This window comes from Canis lupus, chromosome X (assembly GCF_011100685.1).
Source record: "Canis lupus familiaris isolate Mischka breed German Shepherd chromosome X, alternate assembly UU_Cfam_GSD_1.0, whole genome shotgun sequence".
Taxonomy (NCBI): domain Eukaryota; kingdom Metazoa; phylum Chordata; class Mammalia; order Carnivora; family Canidae; genus Canis; species Canis lupus.
In genome coordinates, this window is record NC_049260.1 from 116,797,658 (window position 1) to 116,819,209 (window position 21,552).

Sequence of the window (21,552 nt, forward strand, 5' to 3'; positions counted from 1 at the left end):
CTCTGCCTCTCTCTCTGTGTGTCTCTCATGAATAAAAAAACAAAATCTTAAAAAAAAAAAACATGGATGGATTTTGAATGTCTTTGTTAAAGGAGTCAGATCAAAAAGCAACATATTGTAAAATTGTATTTATATGACATTTTGGAAAAGACAAATACTAAGGATGGAAAGCAGAGCAGTGGTTACCAGGGGTTAAGTTGGGGTGGAGTTTTACTTCAAATGACAGCATGAGGTAATTTGGGGGACAATGGACATTGTCTGGAATTCAGGGAGGACCTTGGAGTATGGGACTGTTTTATATATCAGTTATTTACAGACCAGACAAATCAATAACAAATGCCTCAAAATTAAGCAAGAAAACATGTAGAAATATTCACATCCAAATCCCATATATGAAACATCAAAAATAACTGTCTCCAAAAACACAATCTTGCCATTTGCAATGATGTGGATGGAACTAGAGGGCATTATGCTAAGTGAAATAGATCAGTCAGAGAAAGATAATTATCATATGATTTCACTCATATGTGGAATTTAAGAAACAAAACAGATGAACATAGGGGAAGGGAAGGACAAATAAAATAAGACAAAATAAGAGAGGAAGACCAACCATAAGACACTCTTAACTCTAGAAAACAAATAGGGTTGCTGGAGGGGAGGTGTGGGGGAGGATGGGATAACTGAGGGAAGGGCGTTAAGGAGGGCATTTGATGTAAACAGCACTGGGTGTTACATGCAACTGATGAATCACTAAATTCTACCTCTGATACTAATAATACACTATATGTTAATTAATTTTATTTTATTTTATTTTATTTTATTTTTTTAATTTTTATTTATTTATGATGGTCACACAGAGAGAGAGAGAGAGGCAGAGACATAGGCAGAGGGAGAAGCAGGCTCCATGCACCGAGAGCCCGATGTGGGATTCGATCCCGGGTCTCCAGGATCGCGCCCTGGGCCAAAGGCAGGCGCTAAACCGCTGCGCCACCCAGGGATCCCTGTTAATTAATTTTAAATTAAAAAACATATCAGGAACTAAATCAAAAGACAGAAAATAAAATGAAAACCACAGAGTATTATCATCGGTATCAGTAAGCATTTCTAAAGTGGCCATGACAGTAAGAGAAAAGAGAACAACATTTCCAAAACTAAACTTTTACAAAGAATTGAAGGATGGCACTCTATATGGCTTATTAATACAGACAAAATACCACAAAGGCCCATTTCTACCTCAATTTTCTGATCAGGATGAAAGGAGGGAGGTGCCAGCTTATCTTTCTTTGTCCAACACAAGGAAGTAAAATATCTGTCTTGCTTCACAGACACCTCTACAGTGCAGAGGATAGCACCCAAGCACATGATAGCATCCAATCCCCTCCTCTGCACAATAAGAAAAGATAATAACTTCTTAAAAAATAAAAAAAAAAATTGTATCAATGAGTATACTTTTCTGGGTATTATGCACAAAACCTCAAAAATAGATAACTTCTAGAGGATTCAAAGGTATTTTTGAAAGAATGAAGGACTTCTGGGCTCATGAAGAAAGAGAGCTTCAATACTTAAGATTGTGTTTTTGGAGACAATTATTTTTGATGTTTCATATATGGGATTTGGATGTGAATTTTTCTACATGTTTTCTTGCTTAATTTTGAGACATTTGTTATTGATTTGTCTGGTCTGTAAATAACTGATATATAAAACAGTCCCATACTCCAAGGTCCTCCCTGAATTGCAGAGAATGTCCATTGTCCCCCAAATTACCTCATGCTGCCACTTGAAGTAAATAAAAAAAAATGAGCTTCAGAAGGGTAGAGAATGAGAATAATTGGGGGAATTTAGGAAGGCCTAAAGGAGAGCCTTAAAAATAGTGAGGGGAGCTGATAGGAAAGAAGAGGTTAAAGGATTTGAGATGGTACAGGAAAAAGTTTCTACAAAAAGGAAAAATACTCCACGGGCAGTAAGGAACAACATGACCACAGTGAAAGTTTTGCTCCTAATTTTGTCAGGCAACTTTGGTGAGATAGCTATGAATCCCAGAAGAAACAATGGGCAGAGTTTTCATGGGATCCTCATTTCCGGGTCTTACTTTTGAAGAGGTACCTAAGAGTTCCCTTGGTGGAGGCCAGCACTAGTGGGTAGGTTGGGTGGGCAGCAGGCCTGCACTCAAAGGAAAGCACCTCTCTCTGCACATAACTAAACACTCCCAGTGTACCCCCAATGCCATCATCTGTGTCGTACATGTCATGCATTACTCCACTCACAGAGGTGTCAATCACATATAATTACAAATGATTGCCACTCTCTGGAGTAGGGTACTACATAAAGAATGTCCAGGTTGACTGTCCTGCCTAAATATCCACCTACGCATTTCTGAAAATAAATCACATGATGTTTTCAGGCTATGAGTGGCTGCTGATATTTGTCCAAAGGATCTGTGCAACGCCCACCCCCTTCCTCATTTATCCCTCATAAGTGCTATCCTCTCACCAGCTGCAGATTTTCCATGGCAGTTTTCAGAACTCAGAAACTATAAGCCTTTTCCCCAGGTTCTCTAGCTCATGAAAGATAGATCTTTGCATGCCTTACCTTGCTCCTTTTTCCATTCTTATAATAAAGCATTCAACAAGTGATTTGTAGTCCTCAGATCCAGACAAGCAGAAAATACACTCCATCACACCAACTCCAGCCTTGTCATCAAAGATTTGAGGCCCTCTACCTGAGTTACCTATGTCAACTCTAAAAGCACAGAATAAGCTGTGAAAACACACAAGATCCTGAAAGCAAAGAAGGGGAAATGATCAGTTATTGGTGGGATGGAGAGAGTAGAAATCTCTTTCCTTTCTCAGACTCTGGAGTAAAAATATTGTTTTTACTTATGAAGAGTAAGCTATAAGACAGATAGGATTTTAGGGCCTCAGGATGCCCTTATATTCCTCTCAGCACCCAGGTTTTCTACCTTAAACTGGAGTAATGCCACTTTGAGCTTGTTTTTGCATTAAAAAAAAAATCTAAGACGTAACACTAGGTTCCTGTGTTTCTCCCATGCTACAGAGTCTGGGGCACCAAAATACGGGCAAACAAATATGGGGGAAATGTATTCCAGAGTTTGAGAACTGAGGGAATTTCTGACTCTAAACTGGTAGGATTTTTTTTTTTAATATGGTGCTACTATTCTTTTTTTTTTAAGATTTTATTTATTTATTCATGAGAGACACATAGAGAGAGAGCAAGGCAGAAACACAGACAGAGGGAGAAGCAGGCTCCATACAGGGAGCCCGACATGGGACTCGATCCCAGGTCCCCAGGATCACACCCTGGGCCAAAGGCGGCGCTAAACCACTGAGCCACCCGAGCTGCCCCTGGTGCTACTATTCTATATCTTGGATTTTGTCCAAACTTTTATACAATTTTCATTTTCTTTAACTCACAGAAGTGTTCTGTGAAAAAAAGCTGCACTACTGTACACAAAATTAAATATTAAATTATATATATTAAAAATGGGCTCAAGAATGTTGGAAGACAGTTCAGATGAGAAGATTCCCAGTCATAAATTGGAGTTTGTTCTACAACTTGACAACTAGGGGCTGAAAGGTCTTTCAAATCGGGGCAGGTCTAGTTTATAAATTTTTACTGAAACAATAATGAAGACTGAGATAAAGGAAATCATCTTGATGTCCCGAAGTTTTAAAGTCTCCCTTCTTTAACAGTAAAAATCTGTGACCCATATTCAGAGCTGCAAGAACCCCTACATTTTACAAAAAAAAAAAAAAAAAAAAAAAAAAAAAGTACCAGGAGCTCCAAGAAGACTTAAACTCTTCTTAACATAATTAGCTCCCATACTCCTGTTCCCAACCAAATGTCTTAGGGCCTACTGGCCACTTTATGTCTCTGTTCTCATAAGTCATAAGGTAAATCATAGTAGAAAGATTTCAATCTCCCATTCACACTGCAGATGTTATCAGAGACTTTGACTGCAATCTGTCTGTCCAATTCGACTTTCCCTCTTACCACGATGTTGTCTTGTGGTCATTCTCGATTCAGTCTAGTAGCGGTGCAGAAGTACGAACATCAGCCATCATAGCCATGTACTGGTTTTACGCTGGTAGAGGATAGAAAGTTTGATTAATTCCCAGACATACCTGTGCACATCTATCAGTTCAACAGGCAGCTCCTCTAAGACAAGAAACTGGTATCTCTGTCTCTCTGATCTGGATTTTTGATGGTCAAAGATAATCAGTACCAGCAAAAGCATAATTTTAAATGTCTTCAATTTCTTTTCTTTTTTTCTTTTTTTTTTTAAAAAAATACATTCAATTTCTTACTGGTGATTTTTGGAAACCTCCCAGGGAAGAGAAAGCCCCTCTACATAAAGTATCATGGCAACAGTTGCTGTTTTCTTATTTCCCTCAATTCCTATTCTCCTGTCTTGGGGATATATTACACAGCTTGACAGCCTCTTTGTGTGCTCCCTTTTCCTTTTCACTTCTCAAAGCAGAGTGACTCAATATTCTCATGAATTTGCATCACAAAATCCCTTGGAACTGGATGGAATTATGTGGACTGGAGGTGGGTATGGACAGTAAGAAAGGATCAACAGGAAAAACTGAGATTCCCTTTCATTGCTAAGTCAGACAGGAAGTCCTGGATTGTTGAGACTAGAGATTGATTCTATCCCTTACCTAATACAGAACTTTGTTCAAATAGTGCCTTCTCTTATCACTCTATTTGATATTGTCACATCTCACCCTTTCTGGACTCTCAATACACTTTGCTGCTTTTCCCAAGGTCCTCTGGGTTGTTATGCAGAACTCACATTCTACCTATTTACTATTATTGATGCGTACTAATAACATATCAGCTTCTTGGAGATAGTAAGTTCTGCTTTCCTTGTTGTCCTACTATATTTGCAGCACTTCATAGGTGGACTGCCATACAGTATGTGCTTGGTGATTTTCCAGTTGAATAAATCACTGGATATTCCATCTAGTCTCAATATGCGGATCTGTCTCCATTCTGGGATTTCCAGATAACCTGTGTGTATATGGGACCTGTCTAGAATCGCGTTGAAATTCTGGGAATTTCACAACATGAGAACCCTGTTGCTCCTATGAAGATGGAGTGGAATTATATTGCTGAGTATAGCGAGTGCCATGTTGACTAAGTCTTGGTATTGTTTACATCAGGGAGTTTTGCCAAGCAAAATTTAGGAAGGGCTATATCATCAGTGCAAGTTGTCTTCTTCTTATACTATAAAGGGTTATAGACAACTGAATGAGTTATTTGGGACGAATATTTCTCAGGGATTTCAGGCACCACAGAAGTTGTATTTGTTGCACATTACTCCATTCAGAAAGGCGCACTTCATAACATAAAATATGTGAATAGCGTCTTCCTAATAGGGCACAGCATGGCTGAAGGTGGCTTCCCTTCCCTATCCATCCTATACTAATGTAGCTCTTTTCATATCCCCAATCCCCACCATCACAACATGACATTCATAATTTTTCCATAAGAACTTTGCATATCTGCCCAACTGCCTTCCAACTTCCTTCCATTTCTCCCTGAGTAAGTTTCCTCTTATCTCCTCTATGTATTTTTGGATGGTTTTCATGCCCCAAAGAGAATAAGCCTCTTCCTGATCTTCCCTTCTTATTGAAGAAATATTTTTATTCTCTCTAACCTATTGGTTTTCAAGTGCTTAGGAACTAAGTATTGAAAACACTTGCTTTCCCTCAAAGTAAACCAAACCAAACCCAAACAAAATAACAAAATACTTACAAAACTCCTACATTCTTTGGTATCTCAAAATTTCTTCATTTCAAATCCACATAATATTAGCAAAAACACATGAAAACTCTTAGGAAGGAAAGGGGAGATCAATCAAGGAATGCAAATATTGGGATGGCAGAAAGTTCATTTCCTGTATCTCTTGAGAGGAAACTAACAATTTAACTTTTCTTTGTTCATTTAAAAGAGAGAGATGAACTTAAATCCCAGAAATGTCCTCTTTCCTTCCTCTCAACTCTAGATTAACTTGGGCCTTGAGTAGAGGTTTGGTTGTTGACTGTTTTACCCCCACTTTTCAATTCTGTGCTCCGAACACTCTGACTCTATGAAGACCAACTGAACCTAACAAGATGAAAGAGAGCATAAAAAGGTGGTAAGACACCATGCACAGTCTAAGAGAATGGGAACCATGTTAAGGAAATCATGAAGACAGGAAAGGGAATTTGGAAGTATATCTCTGGCTAATTTATTTGCCATGGAAAGAGAAAAAAAGACTAAGAAGAGGTATTTTTAAAGATTTTACTTACTAATTCATGAGAGAGAGAGAGAGGAAGAGACACAGGCAGAGGGAGAAGGAGGCTCCCTGCGAGGAACCAGATGCAGGATTGGATTCCAGGATCCCAGGCTCACACCCTGAGCCAAAGGCAGACGCTCAACCACTGAACCACCCAGGCGTCCCAAGAAGTGATATTTAAACTGGACTTTCCTAGTCTTTTTCCTTTCAATAAACTAAAAAGTAAATCAAGTTCCTATTTCACAAAATTGTTAGAACTTTCATTTTCAATAAAAATATCTGAGCCATCTGTGACCCAAGTATCTGGTCTTTGTGGATTATTTATCCAAGAGAAATGAATACCAATCAGAAATGAAAATAGAAGATAGAATTCAAATTACAAGTAGTGGTTACCCACAATACATAAATACATTTTGGAGCAGTTTAAAGAATTTTGGGTTGTATTTTTCTTTATTTGGCAATATTTTGAAAGGCTTTTCATTCAAAGGTAGACAAAATGAAATATAATGCTGTACAATTACTTAGTAACTATGATGAAGGGAAAGAGTCAATCTGTACATATTATGTAAAAGATAACACTTTCTGAAAGGGTAAGTGGGAAAGAGGATGAGGCACAGAGAATGTTGGTGAAGATTATCTAAAAAGTTGCCTCCATTTCCTGAGCTTGAGTTCCCAATTTGCCTCCTTATATATATGTTCTTATAGTCTGGCTTTTGGGAAAAAGTATAATTTAATTGCAGGATCATGTCACAAATATTTGAACAAAGTGAACAGTGTATGATAGTATTCCCCAAGGTTTAGAAATGGAACTTTCTCTTTTTTTAGTTATTTTTTATTGGTGTTCAATTTGCCAACATATAGAATAAAAAAAAAATGAGTGGAACTTTCTTATAAATGAAATCTTTTGAGTTCCCCAGCTAAGGTCTCTGGGAAATTGCAGGGCTTAACCCATTAAGTTACACCCATAAGGTTCTTTTATCTACTGTACAAGTTTATCACTGGTGAATTCACTGTAACCACTTTATTTGAAAAAGATTTGAAAGGCATAAATAATGTAAAGGGAAAGAAAGGATAAGATAAGAAAAATGAACATGAACGCTTTGGTTAGAAACCAAATTTCACATAAGAATGCCAAATCATTGCATGCATTTTTCCATTTTTAATTTTTAATGTTCTAAAAAGATGTGTCAACTGTTTAAGCCTAATTCAAGATAATTTTATTTTATCTTTTACTTTTTCGTGTGATTATGACCATGGAGAGCCATTATATCAGCTAGTTATGCACATTCCACTATATCAGGGGCCAAATAACTTTTTCTCTAATTCTTCCATTCAACAACCATTAAGTGAGCCACTGAGTGTCTAAAGAATGTTATGGCTACTGTAAAAGCTAAGACACATTCACAGTCCCTGACCAGCCTACCACCACCACCTGATTCATGCGATTCTTATTCCCTAGCCTCTATAAGACATCTGGTTCTTATTCTGATTCAAATGATTTTGAGCCTCTTTTTGTTTACCCTCCAATTGACTCTAGTTTCATTTAGTGTGAAATTATATGATGATAAACAGCAGCTTACCTTTTTAAGTCTATGGTATGTCGGTGGTAATTGCAGAAGTGTAGTAGTAGACCAGGACAGCCACTGAAATTATTCATTGTTAGAAATCAAGCTTTGATTTGTCCCTGAAGATTAAATTAATGTTTCTCATGCAGATATCATAATGATTCCACAGTAAAGTAAGAAATTACAAGCTGCAATTCAGAAATTATAGAAACAGGAATTTTCTCTCCAAACCTATCAATAACCTTTTATAAAAAGTCATTCCATAGAAAGATTTCTGGGATAGAAATGACAGATACTGACTATAGCTAACTCAAGGATCTCATGAATTTTCATTTTAGTTACAAATGAACACCTGCTAACAAAAAGGACTAATTCATTAGCAAATTGCAAATTAGTGATTGCAATTGCAATAGGGGTACAAATTTTCATTTGCTTAATTCTGTTAAAAATATTTTTATAAATCAAGCCTTTTAATATCAATACCATCATATTTTCATCACTTTAAAATTGAAGGTGGCTACCTTGATTCTGAATTCCTACATAAAAGCCAAACTGAAATACAAAAATGAAAATAAAATTATGAAGTAAAGGTATGCTGCAAATGCATGTAGTTGAGTGTGTGTGTGTATGTGTGAAGGAGATATAGTTAGCCTTGACAATGGTCTCATAATCTGTTTTTTCAAAGTTATACTTAATTTATCACTGGGATGTGTGAGATTATTTCAATTGCCATATTGACAAACACTGTAACCTATTTGTTTTATTTGAATGTATATTAGAAGGAACTAAAAAATAAAATATTTGGCTTTAGGGATATTATTTCTCAGAAGCCAAATACAAAAAAATGATTTAATGTAAAGCATATAAGAAGCAAATAATAGTAGAGATAAAAGATGAATAGGCAAAATTGTGGCTATGGTACACAGTCCCTGAAGTTTAGGATACAGTGATTTAAATCACACTGCAAAACAATATGAATGGAACACAAAAAAAGTAGCTTTATATTTATATTTGCATTTATCCACAAGATCAAGTTCTCTCCCTTGAGGTAATAGTGAATGAATTATGACAAAATAATGTTTTACAATGTAATTGGCATTATGCTTACACCAATGCTATTGTTAACAAGTGATTTCAAATGCCATATTATAAGCATGAGAATAAAAAATCATATGAATAAGCTTAGTCAGGTATACAGTAAAATACTATGAAAAACAGTCACTTCACATAAGCTGGAGAAAGAAACAGCTGTGATGTTGCAGCTTCTTAAATCATAGTATTGGAATACAACCACTCAAACATGAGGATTGAAATGGATCATTTGATAACTCATTGGGAATGAAGATGCACACACCAAACTTTATTACATTAACTCACATGTTACTTTCTCTGATTATGTATTTCTATAGCCAATCTGAGGTCAGGAGGTTTTACAGAACTCACTGAATTTGGATCATTAAGCTGGATTTTTTTAATTGTTGCATAATGAGCCAGAAATTATGTTGGGAATCGGTGAGGATGAAATGTACTGACACATTCAGAATGAGAAATCAGACAAAACACGGCCTCGCATACTTGGCAGTATCCAGTTATATTATCTACAGCTAATACGTAATGTAGACAGAGGATTTTGGTAACTTCATTTGAAAATTGTCACAGCATCATCTAAATTTGATTTCATGAGCTATACAAGTCTTTACAGCAATCTGTTCCTTAACCACGCCCACTACGTGTGTTGGCCATAAACTTTTATATCTATAAAAGACTAGTACCATCAGGATGCCCTGGCTCTTAAAGCCTGTACACAGAGAATGGAATGTTTGATTCATTTGTGGTCACCACTTATCATTTAAGAAAGCTCAGGGAAAACTTCACAATACCAAACAGCATGAGTTAAGGAATAGACTTTATTGAGGAGAAGGGAAAATTGCCAGAACCGAATCAACAAGAGATGAGAAGACACAAGTCCTTCATTATTCTGTTATTCTCCAGAAAGATGAGTCAGTGTCTGAATCTGTTTGCCACACAGCATGAGCTAAGTTAAAATAGAGAGAACTCTCATTGTTACCCCTTCTTATAGGCACATGAGAATGTGACTTTGCCAGACAAAATAAGGACTCCTAGGCACAAGGCCCTTTGCTTTCAATTGCCAGCCTTATATCGGGGTTAGGTGGGAACTCCAGAAATCCAGAGTCAGGAGAACTTGGGCTCCTTGGGATGATACAGTTTCCCTTCTCCATTAAGCACTGAATATGAATGCAACCTCTCCAGCTGAGAGAAGCAGCAGCCTGAAGTCAGAGATAGTTTGCTGTTCAGGTGAACGACAATAAGCCCCTAGGTTTATTTTATTTATTATTTATTTATTTATTTATTTATTTATTTATTTATTTATTTATTCATGAGAGGCACAGAGAGAGAGAGAGAGAGGGAGAGACACAGGCAGAGGGAGAAGCAGGCTCCATGCAGGAAGCCTGACGTGGGACTCGATCCCAGGTCTCCAGGATCAGGCCCTGGGCTGAAGGCGGCGCTAAACCGCTGAGCCCTGGGCTGCCCCCAGGTTTATTTTAAACTTACTAAATCTCCCTTCCTCCCCTTCCTTTCTCATGTATGTTTATTTGTGTATTCAATTTTATTTTCAATTCATTCATTATTTGATTTGATTTTGCTATATATAAATAACATTATTTGTACTTGTTAATGTGGTATATAAAATTATATAATTATATTAATATAATATACTGATTTGTATTTATTACATATTGTATTTTATTTTAGTATATGATATTATATATATTGTGATTTTATATATATATATATATATATACATATATATATATTTATATCCACTAATACTCCCTAAAACAAAGCTTTTAATACATATCTCTTAATGATACAGGGCCCAGATGGCTCCATTGGCACAGTTACCCATTAAAGAAAGAGGTCATACCAATTGCACCCAATCTCTTAGAGAATGTAGGAGGAAATAACATCCTCAACTTATTTTTGAAGGCACCATTTTTCTGGTTCTAAATCCAAACATGTGCCTCAGAAGAAAAGAAAGCTATGAACTAATATTTCTCATAAGCATCAAAACAAATATCTTCAAAAACAATTTTTTAAGCAAACCAACCCAGCAATATATAAAAGGATAATACATTATAGCCCAGTAAAGTTTGTCCCAGTAATGTAGCCTTTTCATGATAAATTCCTCAGCAAACTATATCAGGGAACTTTATCTTGATAAAGGATAACCACAAAAAAACTCCAAATAAACAAAATCAACAACAATTAAAAAAAAAAAAAAACACAGATATCATTATGCTTTGTGGTAGAAAAACATGAATGTTCTCTCCCCTAATGTTGGGGAGAAAGTAAGGATATTTGCTCTCATTAATTACATTCAATGTTATACTGGAGGCCCTGGCAAAAGTAATAAAGCAAAATAAATAAATTTATTAATAAAGGCTCACTGATGGTGAAGGAGGAGGCAAAATTGTCTTTATATACAGATGGCATGATCGTCTATGTAGGAAACCCTAAGGGATTGAGCAAAAAGTTACTAGAACCAACAAGGGAGTTTAGCAAGTTTGCAGGATGTAAAAGAAAATTACTTGCACTCCTCTGTACTAACAATGAACAATTGGAAATGGGGGGAAAAGGCCACTTACAATAATATACAAAGGTGGGAAATATTTAGGATATTTTAGCCACTATGCCTTATTCTGAATGAGGTTATACTTTTATTATACCTTCTTTCGTGAAGTTAATCTACAAATTTTCTATTCTTACATTTGGGAAAAAAGCTAAACTTCTCCTATTTACTTTATATCTTATAAACATTGCCTTGCACTCACTGTTTACTTTGTAAGCCTTGTAACAGCCTTTAGTCAAAAGTGATAAACTTCTTTCAGTAGGATTCTATTAAATTAAAATTATTGGCATTTATTAATATGTATAGGGAGACATAAAGCTTAGCCTAGTGTTTATCTGACTCTGAGCTCATGCATTCAAGAAAAATATTAATCTAAGTGCTCCTTTTATGTAAAATTAATATAATTCTATAATTTGAAGGGAGGCTTATAAAAATCATTATAGAGTTATATTTATATGATGGGTGACAGGCACTGAGGGGGCACTTGACAGGATGAGCACTGGGTGTTATTCTGTATGTTGGCAAATTGAACATCAATAAAAAATAAATTTATTATAAAAAAAGAGTTATATTTATATGATTGCCTCACCCTTTAAATTAAATGGATTTAAAGAACTTCAATCTGTTAAATATTAATATTCTATGAGAGAAGTAATTAAAGCAAAGTAGCAACAGAGATTTCTCAAAATAGTTACATTATAAAATAATCAAGGTATTTTTGTATAATTTCACTAAATTCTTTGCCACTAACATTTCAGGGGAAAGGCTACTTTCTATTGAAATATTTAATAGCTGTACAGTGTACAATGAGGGAAGAGACTTGATTTAGTTCACTGCTGTACTTGTAGAGCCCACCACTATAATGCCTGCCGGAGAGTAGCAGTCAATAAAAATTCATTAATGAAGTAAATTAATAACAGTTTTTTTTTGCATTTACCTGTTGAAGACTTCAATAAAGTTAGAGATCTCTGATTAAAAGTAAAAAACTAAAGTAGTTTTCAAGGAAGAGAGAATGACAGTTTTCTAACCTATGGCCACTTATATTACATTGATAACAATAATAAATAAAATAATAAAATAGTAAGGTAAAGGTAATGGGATATATTGCATTTTTATTGTAACAAGGATAAAGGGACGTATTATTTTTCCTTTTTCTGTGTAGGATTAAATGCTAGTACATGTAAAGTACCTATTACAGTCTTTGATGCATAGTATAGGCTCAATAAATTATAGTCACTATAGAGAACAGGTACAATAAGAAAACCAGAGATGCAGAGTCCAAAGAAATGCAGGGTGAGGAAATTCTTCACCAGCTCTCCTCCAGGAGAGTCTCTGGGCATTACTCACAATACCCTGAGACCTTCTTCTCTGTCCTACCTGCCAGTCCTATAGTTGGCATTTTAATTCAAGAAATAAGTCCTCAACAACCTACCACTAATATTACCTTGAAAGTCTGTTGCTGTAGGTATAGCTTATCAGATCATGTCTCAAAGTCATGTTCCAACATGCAGGGTTTTCTCTCCCCTTGTACATTTATATACATATAAAATTTGAATATATATTAGAATATTGCATAAATATGCTATTTTGAATTATCAAAACCCAGTAAAAGGAGAGCTCTCTTACGTATTTTAGCAAAAAAAGTGACTTTTTTTTTACATATAAGATTTCACTTCAGCCTCAGAGTGTGTGAACATGCCATGTATAGTCTTTGATTTGTGACCTTCAAAACAGTGACTTAAGTTTGAGAGGGGTTTTAGCTAGAATAAGGTGATTTAAGTATTCTGAAGTCCTTTCTCTATTAAGTTAATGAGATTGTTCCAACATTTCCTTCACAGAGCTGACACCAGAGAAGTGAACAACTCATGTACACTTGTTTGAATAATTTATCACAACATTTTTAGAAAGTTCAAAGATAGCCCTTGGTTCAAGCCTGCATAATCATAAATGATTTTTGTGTTTACAGAAAGTATGTTTTCTTCTTTGTAGATTGACATATGACTTTAGAAAGAATGCTTTCCACATAGTGGTTAGTCCATTGCAATGTGCCCTTTAAAAGGTTGCACAGGGGCCACCTGGGTGGCTCAGTCGGTTATGTGTCCGACTCTTGATCTCAGCTCAGGTCATGATCTCAGGGTGGTGAGTTCATGAGTTTGAGCCCCATGTTGGGCTCCACACTGGGTGTGGGGCCTACTTAAACAAAAATTAAAAAGCTGCCCAGGCAGCCCGGGTGGCTCAGTGGTTTAGCATCACCTTCGGCCCAGGGCATGATCCTGGAGACCTGGGTTCGAGTCCCGCATCGGGCTCCCTACATGGAGCCTGCTTCTCCCTCTGCCTGTGTCTCTGCTTCTCTTTCTGTGTGTGTGTGTGTGTGTGTGTGTGTGTGTGTGTGTCTCATGAATAAATAAATAAAATCTTAAAAAAAAAAAAGCTGCCCAGGACTTGGTTGTTGCATGGGTGACAGTGTCTGATGGAATGGCACCAACATACATAGGTCCAAGTTTATTTAATGTAAGTGAGCTAATTCATTTTACTACATAGGAGAGAGAACTCAGAGGATCTACTGGCCTCTTTCCAGTCACAATAAAACAATTTCTATGTTTTAAAGTCCCTATGAGAGTCATCAGCTGCTAAAGGTACTGCCTAATCAGAAGTGGAGTAGGAATGATCTTATCAGAACCTTCAAGAAAGATCTTTATAACTCCTGTCCCTTCATAACTACAGACTCTGATTAGGCAAGTATCTATTGCAAAATGCCTCAGCATATTCCTGAGGGGCCACTATAAAACATAGTGAATGAAAGAGCAAGTACTCTCATATTATGGATACTACTATTGATGCCACTTGGCGTTGAGGAAACTGAAGCTCATGGAAGTTGCATTACTTATTCACCGTCATATATCAGGAAAGTGGCAGAGAAAAGACTTAAAACCTAGTCTGTCTGCTCAAAATCCCATTGATTTTATAGTATTGTGTAGTTTCTAAAATGTGCTTATTAGTGTGACTACTAAAGTGAGGAATCTCGAAACATTTCTTGAATAAACAGGATAACTATTTAGAGTAAGATTGAATGAACAGTAAGAATATGCATATGCTATATATAGCTCCCTTTGTACTTTTTCTGTAAATTTCCCTGGGTAATTTGCATCAGGGAGTCATACATCCATTTTCTTGAACTTTTAGCACTATGTAAATATATAGGAAAAGTCCCCTTATCACAATGCTATATTTAGAACTATAATTGATAAAGTATATTATATAACATCAATTGAGCTTGAAGTACTGAGACTGTAGATAGACACAGAGAATTCCTGACAGATCCCTGAATGCAAACTATTTCCACAACATCCACTAGCCAAGTATGGAACTGTATGCTCTTTTGCTATTCAAACATCCTAATTGTCTCCTCACTTCACTGGTACCTCAATGTGCTGGCTTTGGTCCTCTCCATGAAACTTCCCCTCCAGGCTGCCAGAGATCCACCCTTTAGGCTTTCAATATACTTTCTGTAAAATCATTTTTGCACTCCCGTTGTGTAACACAATGTTTTTTAATCATCCTTGAGATCTAGGATTCCCATCATTGCTATCCCTGACCTACATAAGATCATCCACTTCTCTCAAACTTCTCTGATTTATTTATTTATTTATTTTAAAAGATTTATTTATTTGAGAGAAAGAGAGAGAGAGAAAGACAGAGACAGAGACAGAGAGCAGGGGGAGGGGCAGAGGGAGAGAAAGAGAGAATCTCAAGGTGACTCCTCACTGAGTGTGGAGCCTGACACGGGGCTTGATCCTAGGATCCTGAGATCATGACCTGAGCTGAGACCAAGAGTTGAACACTTAACTAAGCCACCCAGGTGGCTCCTGATTGATTTATTTTTTAAGCAATATTTATTGAGTGCCTACAATAAGGCAAGGCACTGGTGACACAAATTACACATGGCACAGGGCGTTCTTGAAATTGTTATCTATTGGGATTGCTTTCTTTTTTAGGGGGGAGGGGGATTGCTTTTTATGTGTTTTGTCATCTTCTGTCCTAGGACTGTCATAGCTGTCAGTAGATCTAGATTATACTAGATCATTATACATGATCTAGATTATATCATGGTCTGGGCCTTCTCATTCACTGGCCTTAGCACTAGAATTGCAGTCTGTTTTTTACTTTAGCTTCTCTGTAACTGTTTGTGGGCAAGGGCCAATTCTGTTGACAGTTTTGTCAGTTTAAAGATTTTACAAGTCTGTGTCTCATAATATTATGTTTAAATAATGTTGATAAAAGTTCATTACCTGCCTGAAGTGGGTTCTCAAATTTCATCGTAAAACTTCACTCATTGCAATTTATTCATCCATTCATCCAATATTCTTGAGTGCCTATCATATCCCAAGCACTGTCCTCAAAATCGATAGAACTCCAATTTCAAGTTCATCATATCACCTATTCTTAGACATGAAATGGTATATGGATATAAAGGAGATTGTAAACAATAGTGTAAATGAGACCATTTCCTTCTCGGCAGCACAATACTAAATTACCTCATGATATCCTGCTTCCTTTTATTATTAGAAATGAAATCAAAACCATTTCGTATTCAAAACTCAGCAGACCCATGTGCTGCAATGCCCAGATGTTTATGATTTTATTATCTGAAACTCATTTCTGTTATAATTCATTGACACAAATAAATGCATAGCCAATGTCAGTGCATGTATGCAGATAAAAATACATACTGACAATGTGAATGGAGAGATGATTCTCTAAATATTACCACTCTAAATATTATCATTTAAATTTAGGTGGTTTTCATCTGCAGTTGCTCTTGTTTGGCTATATACATTATGCAGATACATAGCAGCCATATGAGTTATTTCTAGATACCTGGTTTATAGCATATATCATGTAGTAAACCTTATTTTCTCTAATTTTTTTTTCTCTAATTTTTTAAAAGAATTTGTAAATCCTTTTTGAACACCATGGGAACAGTGTTGCAGATACATGCAAATTAGCTCAAAGCTTTATATAAAGCCTTATTTGTCTTGCTAAGTTTTCCCAAATCAAACACTCTTCAGAAGACAGGAGAGTATTACAAAATTGAGGGAAAATTTACTCAAAGCCATTACAGTACATTGCACATGATAGACTCTTACCATTTGTTGATTTGATGAAATGAGAAGCAACTCAATGTGACCAAAGATATGCCTCATGTGTCTATTTCATAGTATATATTTAAGCCAGGGAGAGAATCCACAAGAATCTTAGGAGTTGATTCTTTCCTACAATTAAAGAGACAGTTACAAAGTCAAGGTTTGGGTTATTTTTGACAGAAAGTCTAAATGTACTAAAAAATTTACACAAAATTTAATAAAGGGTTTGGATCAACACCAATCAAATCTTAGCACTCTAGAAGAGACGGGATTATGGTTGAGAATAAATCTCTATTTGTAAATAAGGAGTGTTCATCTCATTCCTTGCATTATGTAGGAAATTTCAACGAATTACCTCTGATTAATGAGAAACTCTTAACCCCACAAATATGGAATTTCTATATTCAGAGATTTCAGTTGAATGTGTACTTGCGAACCTTCTTTTACATTAGTAGATTTTATCCTTTGATTATTTGGCTGTCTGAAAAAAAATAGTTTTCTTATGAAGATAAAAAAAATCTTTGTTTTGAATGACATTTTAGTCTCTTTTAATGCCATATGTCATTTACTTGATTCACAGGTATTTTTACTGATTAATACCAGCTCTGCTTCATGCCTGAATGCGAGACTTCTATAATTTCAGTCATTTGCTTATTCATTGATTTGTTTTCATCCATTTCTGAGTCAAATATTTACTGAGAACCTAATATGTTCAGAGCCCTGCACTAAGCACTTATACACATAAATCTTCCATGTACCATGCCATTTCACTAAATACTTTGTTAAGTTTGATTTCCCAGTGACATACAAAGGGGTCATATTATTGTGACATTTTTAGACATCTCCTTATAGTTTATCACTATTTAATTTTTCTACCCCACTGTCTGAATCATGGAACCAACACTGTCTACCAGATAAAACCCTCTTGATTTTCTTTGCAACTGTGGTAGACAGAATCAAGGATAACCCCCAGTTGACTCACCCTTTGGTAGCCATACCCTTTTGTGATTTCACACTTCTGAGTGTGGGTGGGACTTGTAACTGGATTCTGACCATAGCAAAAGTGATGGTGCTGTATTTCTGGGATTACACTACATAGGAATTTGTCTTCTGTCTAAAATATTCTCTCACTTACTAGCTTTGATGGAGCAAGTGGCTATGTTGGGAGTGCCATGTGTCAAGGAACTGCGGGTGACTTCGAGGTAACTGCCATCAAGAAAATGAGGCCTTCAGTCCAATAATATTTACAGGAAACTAAATTCCACCAACAACCATACGAGTTTAGAGACAGATCCTTCCCCAGTTGTTGAACTTCCCCAGTTGTTGGGTTGTTGAGATAAGACCACAGTTCCAGCTGACACCTTGATGTCAGCCTTGTGAAACTCTAAAGCAGTGGACCCTGCTAGCTGTGCCAAGACTTCTGACCCACAGAAATAGTGAGACAATAAATGTATGCTTTTTTAAGCCACTAAGTTTTTGGTGATGCTCTTATGTAACAATAGAAAACTAACACCAATGGTTCCATTGTAGTGTTCTCCAGTGGTTCTACTTTTCTCCATCCTCTCTTTAAAAACACATGTTCCAAAGTAATATACCTCAGATATCCTAGTTTCCTCTTCCTAATTTCTATGGGCACTATTTTTATAAAGCTATCATCTCTTGCTTTTACCTAATAAATTCCAATTAAATTCCATAACATCTCTCCATTTTCGTCTAACTGCCACCTCGTTTTCAGAACTGCTATTTCAAAGATCAGATTATGCCATTTCCTATATTTAAAAAGGTACTTTCCTTCCCAACTCATTTGATGAAACTAGTATTACCCTGATACAAAAGTCAGCTAAAGATAGCACAAAAATAAATAAATAAATACAACATACCAATACACCTCATGAACTTAAAGTTTCTAAAACCCTCAATAAAATATTAGCAAATAGGGATCCCTGGGTGGCGCAGCGGTTTAGCGCCTGCCTTTGGCCCAGGGTGCGATCCTGGAGACCCAGGATCGAATCCCACGTCGGGCTCCCGGTGCATGGAGCCTGCTTCTCCCTCTGCCTATGTCTCTGCCTCTCTCTCTGTGTGTGACTATCATAAATAAATAAAAATTAAAAAAAAAAAAAAAATATTAGCAAATAAAATCTAACAATGTATAATAATAATTATACAACATGACTGTGACCAAATGGATTTATTCTAGGTTTACAAGTCTAGTTCAAAATTTAAAAATTAATTAATATAGGGGCACCTGGGTGGCTCAGTTGGTTAAGCAGCTAACTCTTGATATCATGGTCTCAGGGTTGTGAGATCAAGACCCACATCGGGCTCCTCACTCTTTGGGCAGTCTGCTTGAGATTCTTTACCTCTCCTTCTGCTCCTTCCGCCACTTGTGCACTCTCTCTCTCAAATAAGTAAATAAATCTTAAAAAAACTTAATATAATCTACTATATCAACAAGAAATAGAAGAAAAATCAAAACATCATATCATTTGAAGAAGAAAAAAACATTTTAAAAATCCAAAACAAAACAAAACAAAAAAATCCAAAACATATTCACAATACTTTTATCAAGTTAGGAATACAGAGAAATTACCTAAACTTGATAAAGAGCATCTACAAAAAAAACTTGCAGTAATATAATACTTAATGGTAAGACACCACCAAATTAGGAGAAAAGCAAAGATGTCAGCTATCACTACTTTTACTCAATATAATACTGAAAGTTCTAGCCACAAAAATTATGCAAAAAATACATAAAAGGCATAGAGACTGGAAAAGAAGAAATGAAAATAATCTGTTTGCAGATGACATGACTGTCAACATAGAAACTCCCAAGTAATCTATAAAAAAGAAAAAACTCCTAGAGCTAAAAAAGCGGGAGTTCAGTAGAGTTTTGGGATACAAGATCAACGCATGAAAATCAATCATATTTCTATACACTAACAATGAACATATGGAAACTGAAATAAACAACAAAATATCATTTACAATGATACTTAACAAAACATGCACAACATCTGGATGCTGAAAATCATAAATGTTAATGAAATAACAAGAAGAAAAACTGAATAAATAAACATGGAATATGTTCATGGATTGAAAGACAACATAGTTAAATGTACCACATTTCCCCAAGTTGATTTATAGGCTAATGCAATTCCTATCAAAGAAAGATTCTTGGTAGACAGATATGCATAAGCTTATTTTAAAATTTATGCAGAAAGGCACAAGCCCTCCAATAGCTAAAACAATTTTGATAAAGAAGAAAAAAGTAGGAAGAATCAATCTACCATATACTAAAACTTTGTGTAGCTCCAGGAGTCAAAACAGTATGGAATTGGCAGAGAGATAGACATATATATCAATGGAATACAACAGGAAACCTAAAAATAGACCCACAAAAATATGTCCAACCAGTTTGGAATGCAGATCTGTCTTAATTCAGCACTGATAAACTTAAAAGTAATACTTCTTCCCATGGAAGGAAAACAGACCATGATGAAGGCAATGGTCACGGAGGAGGAGAAGATAGAGGAGTAGTATGAATGGGTGTAAAGAAGAAGGGGAATCCAGATTCTTTTTAGTGTTGGGGTGTTTTATCTAGGCTGCAGATGAGAACAGCTCCTTGAGACAAGACATCTTTAAGGTGGAAGATTCAGTCCTGGTTTCCTTTACTCAATTCACCAAGCCACAATTAATCTTTTGTTTTCTGCCCTGGGCCTTCTCTGACGTCATGAGTTGAAACAACAGTTAGAGCCTACTAGTCATGTGTGAATGTGTACCCCAGAAATGCAGAATAATTCTTCCTTCCTGAAGGCCACTCTCAAACAATGCATGATAGGAACGTGTTTAAGTGCTTCTTCCTGTCAATCATGGGGCAGATAATTCTGAGGAACAGCTTTATATTTTCCTCTGGATGCCCTGATGATCTAATGTCTTTTGTTTTCTCTTGATTTTTGACAATGTTTTCTTTGGTTCTCAAATTTTTCAAGGTAAGTTTGGCTTAAAAAGTCTAATGAGAAGCTGACTTTCCAGGATGCCTGGGTGGTACCCAGCCTACCTTCAGCTCAGGGTGTGATCCCGCGGTCCTGGGATTGAGTCCCACATTAGGCTGCCCGCAGGAGCCTGCTTTTCCCTCTCCCTATGTCTCTGCCTCTTTCCCTATATGTCTCATGAATAAATAAATCTTTAAAAAAAAAAAGAATCCGACTTTCCCTCTTTCTTAAGAAACTTGGTATTTTTGCCTAAATACCTAAAAGATTATTTTTATTTTTTCCCTTTAAAATTCAAGAGATTTACTAGATATTACCATTGTGTTTATTGTTATGGGTTACTTTTCCCAGGTCTATATTGTGCCCTTCCTAATACAGTATTCAGGTCTTTTAATTTCATAAAAGTTTTATTGAATTACATTTTTGTTTAGAATTTATTCTTCTTAATTGCTTTTCTCTCTGTAAATCCTAATTTATGAATATCATCAATAGCAGTGTTTTATGCCACAAGACAATGGCAAAACTAATTTTTAAAAACTCAAGAAAAGAAATATGAGGAAATATTTTATATCAAGCCAAGAGAAGACAGAAGAAATTGAGGGGTTCCTTTGTTAAGAACAGCTAAGTATTTGCGGGAACAGGCAAATCTAAAATTTCTTGCAAAATATGCAGGGCCTATTTGAGAATGGCAGCTGAAACCAGAAGGAATTGATGATGTGCAGGGCAATTTGACCCAGAATTTGTCACTTTGGCATGAGAATCATTTTGAGCTGATGACAATAAAGTTCCCACAGACTCAAGAGCTTTTCATCTCTCCTGATAACTGCCTAAAAGAATTTAGATAGATACAGAGCCTGCACCAGGCAGTGAGTCATTACCAAAGTTAACTTTTTTAAAA

At 36.0% G+C, this 21,552-nt stretch overlaps 1 long non-coding RNA gene and 1 other non-coding gene across 5 annotated transcripts in view; both read right to left on the minus strand.

The window, feature by feature from the left end:
• Positions 1-21,552, minus strand: part of LOC111094761 — a 118,839-nt gene that overhangs the window by 36,594 nt on the left and 60,693 nt on the right. For 3 of the 4 annotated variants that reach the window (XR_005386492.1, XR_005386493.1, XR_005386491.1), the window contains 4 exons: positions 16,669-16,794; positions 15,811-15,958; positions 4,012-4,102; positions 2,590-2,777 (listed from right to left, as the gene is read on the minus strand). This is a non-coding gene — a long non-coding RNA (uncharacterized LOC111094761). Of the gene's footprint in view, positions 1-2,589; positions 2,778-4,011; positions 4,103-15,810; positions 15,959-16,668; positions 16,795-17,020; positions 17,131-21,552 lie in introns of those variants that run through there. The other variant, XR_005386494.1, reaches the window with a different exon arrangement.
• On the minus strand, positions 2,243-2,319 carry MIR514 (microRNA mir-514). Its single transcript, NR_049467.1, has one exon. It is a non-coding gene; the product is annotated as a microRNA mir-514 (primary transcript).